We start from the raw sequence: 7904 nt of genomic DNA, 5'->3' as shown, positions 1-7904 counted from the left end.
ATGAATTCTGTCTATAAAAGACGTTTGGAAAAATATAAATATACCTAACACCTATATTTTTCTTTTCACTGTGGCTCGTAACCCTCTTCTGGTGCATGTCACTCTACCTACGCTAATTACCACTGTAGTTCCGTCTTCATCCTCTGACGTTAGCACCTGTTGCAAAACAGCTCCTATGAGATTTGCACTAAAAATAAAGCCCAATTGCACTTTGGATTTTTGCGACTCGTCTTATACTCGGGGTGGGGTAGGAGGGGGGCGCTCTCGTGCGGTACTCCGGGGTGAAGACTAGCTTTGAAAAATGCAACATAGCTCCTAGTCAGGATGAATACGAGACCGGAGTGTCTTTGCGGCGTGGTTGGCTGAAGGCTACGAGAGTGAATAGGCGGTCCTGTGTCACAGTATCCTCATCCCATGCAGCTCTAATGACACAACAAATGCTGTGAAGGGGGATTAGGGCGGCTTACATGGCCCCTCAATGCACCTCCACTTTAGGCTTTCTCACCAAGCCTCATTATGCTGGACTTGTTTGTGTTGGGAGGGGGGGGCGGGACTTGATGACCGAGGCACAGTCTGACAGTGAGTGAGGGTAATGAGAGACTTAGATTTTCGTGGTTGCGCAGTCTAGGGCGATAGATCTGCTCGCTAAAGTGGGATTTTCACGATGTAGGATGGCAAAGGTGTCCAAACTGCGGTATGTGGGCAAATTGCAGCCCAGGTTTTGTTGACATGCAGGGGAAGAGGGAAGTATGATTATTTATATGGTAAAAATAGCTAAAATTCAGCCTACACTTGACTGTAGTTGTTGTTTTTTTTGTTTTTTTTTCAGTAGTCATATACATTTATATATAATATAACATTATAATAATCCAATGTGGTCATTTGAGCTATGGAAGTGTGGATTTTGTAGTTTTTTTAAAATTTTGCTGGACATTTTCTCTATATAATTTGTGGAAGTTTAAATATAAATACCGTATATTCACGACTATAAGGCGCATTTAAAAGTCTTAAATTTTCTCAAAAATAGACAGGGCGACTTATAATCCAGTGCGCCTTATATATGGACAAAAAATAAAATTGTCATTCATTGACGGTGCGCCTTATAGTCTTGAAAATATGGTATATACATTTTGTAGTAACTAATTTACAACCATTGAAAAAAAACACAATTCAACTGTGTACGTTAAAATTCCGTGGTCATGTTTCCCTGCAACTGACAGCCATAGAAATGTAAAATATTCAATACGGCCTGCACAAGAAGCTTAAGTTGAATTTTAATATTGAATTCAGTAAAGTCCGCCCTGAGTTTATAAGGCAACTCTTGTGAACATTATAGTAATAGTGGCCACTTATTTTGAGTTAAAAATTCCTTCCCGTTTAGCAACTTTAGCCAAATTCATTTGTTAGCACGATTCCGAAGCCTACGTAAAGAGGCAAAGAGGGTGATATCCTACCACTGATGAGAGTGTGACCTCCCGCAGAGGTTGCCAGATTGTCAGATGTCCCCCCGCTGAGAAGATGCATGTTTAAAGGACAACCATGCTTACTCGCAGCCATTGATTTCATTGACATGTGTTCTCACATGTTGAATCTGTGGCATAATCACAATTGCGACACTGTCCAGTGATGTAAAAGTTCATTTCATAATGTCATGACGTTCAGGTGGACACGTTGTCTCTCCACATCATAAACTGTATAACAATGCTACAAAAAATGGACCCCCCAGAACGTCTTATTTAATCCTCTTCCGGGATTGGACAGTTAATTCTTCGAGTTGAGAAAAAGTCTGATGTTTTAATCTGGCAAACAATAGTGTTACATTGCTTTTTTCCTCCCTTCTTATTGTTTCTCCTCACCTAAGGGGGAGAAAGGTGTTGGCTTTTTGCACTCTTTTGTCCCATGGCCTGCAGGAAGGCCTTCTGGGAAATCCCTGTGAACAGGTGGAGGCGCCATTCGTAGCATCGGGTTCCACTTGGTCCTCCGATGGTGCTTTTTTGTTGTTGTTTATTTGCAGAATGGCGGACAGGGACAGCTTTAATCATCTTTCGTCCCTCATGGATGAGTTTAGTTCATCGTTTAATGGTGGTATTAGAAATATGTTTGAGATTTTATCAACGTTAAGATACTTCGACGCACTTTTGGGAAGATCACATGATCTGGAATCAGTCGAGATGGAGTTATATTAAAAATATTAGGAATCGAATATATCATTTTGTCATATAGTATGTAGTCAAAATATTAGAACTGCAGTGTTCCCTCGATTATCGCAAATTCACTTTTTCCTGCAATTTATAGAAATGAATTAATAAATATTTTTTTCGTAAAAATGTGAAAATCCACTCTTGAACTCATTAGCGGAAGCCACTCCCCTTTCTTTTGCTTGGTACTAGTACTCTTATTAGTTATAATAGGGGTGATGCTACTTCGTGATTTTCCGATTATCTAGTGTACATAAACCGCGATATTTGAGGGATTACTGTATAAGTGTTCAAATGCCCGTTAGCATACCTATTCTTAATCATAAAGCTGAAAGTGCAATGCAAATATTTGAATAACTCCTCCCCACTGAATGAATTAAGAATGAATTGTTTTGTTATATCCTCATTTCATGAATAATACACCAGTCGTTTTTATACAGTATTCCATATTATCATAACTGGCTATTTTTAGACACTGCTTTTTAATTGGCATGAATATTCCAATGAGCGACCAAGATGTGCAGGACATAAACACAGCTGCATAAATAATATTTTTCTTCAACATTCAAGGAATATTTGTCCATCCGCCATTAAAATATAGGCTTTACCTTGAAGGAAAGAACAGTAATACCTCATTTATTGCGGTTAATACGTTTCAAGACCTGAATAACCTTCCCTACAGACGATCATTTTCTATTTCTATTTGCTCTTCCTAAAGTTAGCCTTGTCCTTCTTAATATAGCAAATACTACGTTCATTCAATTGTATAAGCTTCACTTCCCGAAAGTAAACACTGCCGCCTAGTGGCAGGGAGGAATACTTGCCCAATTTCTCCATGTCATGTTTGCGTTATTGTTCTTTCACTATGGTGAAGGTATTACTGTAATACATGTTGCCCTTTTTCCTCGCTCTGTCTGATATGTCAATCATTTCTGCCTTTTCACTATATAAATATAGCACCTCAGTAAGCAATGTACCCACATCTACACAATCTTGAATTTATTCCATGCAAAAAGTGGAGAAAATGTTAGATTTTCAAGACTTTTTGTCTTTTTCTGTGTCTGTATTCTCACCCTCTCTACTCTTACAATGAAATTTTCCAACTACAAGATGAATAGAGTTATCTAATCCCATTTTTTCATCCCATAATAATTCGCCAAGGTTGACAAGTATGCCTAGGGATGTCCAGGTCACCTAATTTGGAGAATATGCAGTGAGAATGAGAGCCATTATCTAGATATTTCTATAATATACATGGCAATATGGCAAAAAATCTGTTGAATTAGCTTTTTTTTAAGGAAAAAACATGTTTACAATAACTTCCAATGTGTTTATGATTGGGAATGACCATAAAGTTCCTCAATGACGACCTGGAATGTGACAAGCTGCCATCTCATATGGCATTGAGCCTGACTCGTTCGGAGGCCATCTTTGGGCTTAAACCTCGTAAGATCCCTCAGCTTTCCCAGTCTTGCCACGCGTACACCCCCCCCCCCACCCCACCCCAAAGCTCCCCCCCCTCCCACGACCCTGATCACACCCACCCCTTTAGCCTCATTTGGACCATTAAGGCCAAGACAGGCGAAGGCTCGTTCTCCAGCGCTTCTCGGCGTTCATTTCGTGTGTCTGTCTACTTTGCCATGGCCTCCATTCTTCCATCTCGTGTCTTGTACGCCCTCACGTCCAGACAACCCGTCTGGACTAGTTGTGCAAGACGCTTTATGTGGCACTGTTTAAAGGTTTTGTGTCTATAGAGCAGGCGGACGGGATGGAGTTTGCCTCCTGGCTGCCTGCCTGCCTGCCTGCCGATGGAGGCTTTTTAGGTCACTCCGTCTTTCCATTTACTCTTCTTTCTGTCCGTCACTCTGGCTTTCATTGATGAAAAGCGTCGGGGCTAATGCCTTTTCGTTTTATTGACAGACTGGTACTCATGTCAAGTTAGTATACCTGTCAACCTTGGACAATTGCTTCTCTTATGAATGATTGCAGTTCTTATTAAGCCATTAAAAGAACATAAATGCGACATATATTTACTCGCATATGAAGCACTTAAAAGTAAAATTTTCTGCCCAATCAGTATGCACTGAATTCAAAAGCTTGACTGTCTGGGTACATTGCTTGTTGACACGCTATATAGTCATGGTTTATGAGCCAAAATGGTGGAAAATTGTGTTTACTACCACAAATACCGTATTTTCTCACATATTGACCGTCTCAGTTTATAAGTCGCACCCTTACAATTGCCTAAAAAACATTGAATTTAAAAATTTCTCTCGTATAAGCCGCACCCTTGACGTTTACAAAAAAGTACTTAAAAAATATTCAGTACAAAAGTTGTTATACGCTGTAAATGGTCCAAAAAAACGTTTAAAACATGGGAAAAAACTATAAATTGACAGGTATAAGTTAGTTTCAAAATATGTAGTAGTACCTCAACATACAAATTCCTGCTTTGTATGTGGAAACGGTCGTATAACAACATAGATATTCCTTTAAAAAGACCTTATACTTTGATTATTTTTTTCCATATCTATATAGCTCAATACATTGTAGGAAATACAATGTTACACTTCTTTTTCGTGTATTTTTTGGCACTCTACAATGATTTTTTCTTGTATCCTTGCCTACACTCTCACCAATTTAAGAACTACGTACCAATATCTGCATTTTTGAGTTATTTACGGTCAGGATTTTTATCATTTCTTGGTTTTCCATCCCTATGTTAGCAAATTTTAGGGAACAGCTCTAATTTAACTTTAGTATGACATATTTTGTGACACTTTGGCTGTATATCATATGTCCAAGACATACAGAACTGGTAAAAATAATATTGAAGCCACGTGCCATTGTTTTTTTTAAATACAATAACAATTGTACTTTTAGTTGGTGAGGCTACCATGGTTTGGGAAGGCCAAGCAGATAGAACCATTAGTACTATGTTGTTTGACATGATCGGGGATTTAGCCCTGGGCTACAAACACACACACACACACACACACACACACACACACACACACTCCCAAACGCACGCATGTACGCATGAACACGGAAAATGCACACTACATGAAGAGATATGAATTTATGCATGCTGCATTGCTCAGAGCTATACAAGCAACACACTACTACTAGCCAGTACACACACACTAACTATACATAAAGATATCCAAGCCATTAATATTCTTATGCTGAGTTTAAATGACCAAAATAACAAACTCCCACCACCTAATATTTTGCAATAATGATGTCATTGGAAAATAACCTTGTGTACCAAAAAATATATATAAAAATTTGTATCAATCACCTGATTTGAAGTATTTGCCGATAGCCTTGTGTACCAAAAAAAAAAAAATTTCGTATCAATCACCTAATTTGAAGTATTTGCCAATATTAAGTACTTCAATTATTACTATTATTATTATGATGTCATGGCAAAATAGCCTTGTGTACCAAAAAAAAAATACTTAAAAAATGGTAACAATCACCTAATTTGAAGTATTTGCCGATATTGAGTACTTCAATTATTATTATTATGTTGTCATTGGAAAATAGCTTTGTGTACCAAAAAAATTACAAAAATTTGTATCAATCACCTAATTTGAAGTATTTGCCAATATTGAGTACTTCCATTTTTCATTTAATAGCGTTTACAAAATATTTTTTCCGTTTTTTTTTGACAATATACTTAAAAAATGGTCAAAAAACAAACATTTTTACTTATTATTTTACATCCAAAATGTATCAAACCTGGAATTAAATCATTTTAATCATTTTAGGAACGCATTAGTTTGGGTCATTGGCGCATACTTTTCCACGATTAAACTCAAAAATGGAGGAACATGCTGGAACAATGAACAACACTTTTACTTATTGTCTGTGGCAACAATGAGCGAGACTGTTTTATCCCGTCGCTGTTGTTGTTTTAAGAGTAAGAGGGATGTAAGGATTAGACACCGTCTGACTGCACTTCACCCCCACCTCGGTCGGGCCAGTGAAATGTTCTCATTCGCAAATGCTTTTTTTTCTGGTCATCAACATGAGAACGTTTACTAAGCTGTCAACAGGTATCCATCTAATTTGCATAAATCTCATTGGATGAGTTAGTCTAGAATTTAAATTTTCCAATACAGAGAAAAAGGTTTATTTTACATACAGTACTTTAACACTATATATTTAGATTTACACTGCAGTACAAAAACTGAGCATTAAAGTATAACAAAGCAAAAAACTGCTAATTTTATCACATTGGATTGATTTTTTTTGTATGCGTTTATTTGTATAAATATCTTAACATAATTACTTCAAAAATGTATTATCTGCTTTGGTTTTGCTGATATTAGTCTTTTACATGGCCTTTATGTTTGATAGGTTGTTTTTTTTAATTGCGGATATAAAAAAATTATAACGTGCATCTTTTTCTGTATTGGCAGATTCACAAAATCAGGTGACTGGAATTTAACTCGCATCCCTAATTAAAATGATGACTGTCTAGAATTGAATTGACGAAACAAACCACCACATTTTATAATTTTTTTTATTTTAACGCAATGTTGGACTCAAATTGCTAGCAAGAATTTGTAACTACTGTAAAAAGAATAAAATCCATCATCCTAGGGCACAGGTGTCAAAGGGGCGGCCCGTGGGCCAAATCTGGCCCGCCGCATCATTTTTTGTGGTCCGGGAAAGTAAATCACGAGTGCTGACTTTCTCTTTTAGGATCAAATTACAATGAAGAGTATAGATGTATATTAAATTTCCTGATTTTATCCCTTTTAAATCAATAATTGTCATTTTTAAATCATTTTTTTCTGTGTTTTTAGTTCAAAAATCATTTAGTAAAATCTAAAATAATATTTAAAAAAAGCTAAAATAAACATTGTTTTAGATCTATAAAAAAACTCAATATTCAGAGCATTTAATCCAGTTTTTTTAATCCATTTATAAAAAAAAATCTAAATATTATATCTAAAATGGTCCAGCCCACATGAAATCAAGTTAACCAACCCCTAGTTTGACACCCGCTATCCTGGTGCATGTATTCCCAAAATCCTGGTAGCAATGGTCTAACAATGCGAGATTCCGTAGACAATAGAGTGTTTATGTTTGTCTGCGCTTACATGTTGCGATGTTGCCCCGCCGTCCCCGAGCTAAGGTCAACACATATTGTTTATGAAAAACAAAAGGATGATGACGCCGTGTCATGTCTAGACTCCATGCTAATGAACGAGATGGCTAAAAAATCTGCGGTGAGCTGCTTTACAGTATTTCCAAAGGCCGCCGCCGCCGCCGCGTGACGACACGCCGCACGCCGCCGATGATTATGGTAATGATAATAATCGTGGCTGTCACCACCGTGTCCTCCACCATGTTGGAAATTAATCTGAGTTAACGGTAATCCACGTCTCCTCATTAGATTACTGGTGCGGCCAAGGGGGCGGGGCTGGGAGGCGGGGGGGCGGCCCATCTGTACATCATTAGTAGAGTCTCCCTGACAGGTCATTCCACGAACGTACACTTCCTAGTTCGTACTTCGCTTTGACCATCGCGGCGTTGTAATTCCGGTGTACCCTAAGTGGGGTTGTTTTTGGTGGTAATTGGAGGTCAAAGGGCAGTTGTTTCCGGCCGGATGGGGATTGGATGACATCCTCGAAGGGGCTCAGGGATTTTTGGAAGAAAAAGATGACCATTTAGGAATTTGCAATCCAGTAG

The sequence above is a fragment of the Stigmatopora nigra genome, chromosome 4 (genome assembly GCF_051989575.1).
Source record: "Stigmatopora nigra isolate UIUO_SnigA chromosome 4, RoL_Snig_1.1, whole genome shotgun sequence".
NCBI classification, from domain to species: Eukaryota; Metazoa; Chordata; class Actinopteri; order Syngnathiformes; family Syngnathidae; genus Stigmatopora; species Stigmatopora nigra.
Note: the sequence above shows the minus strand (reverse complement) of the source record.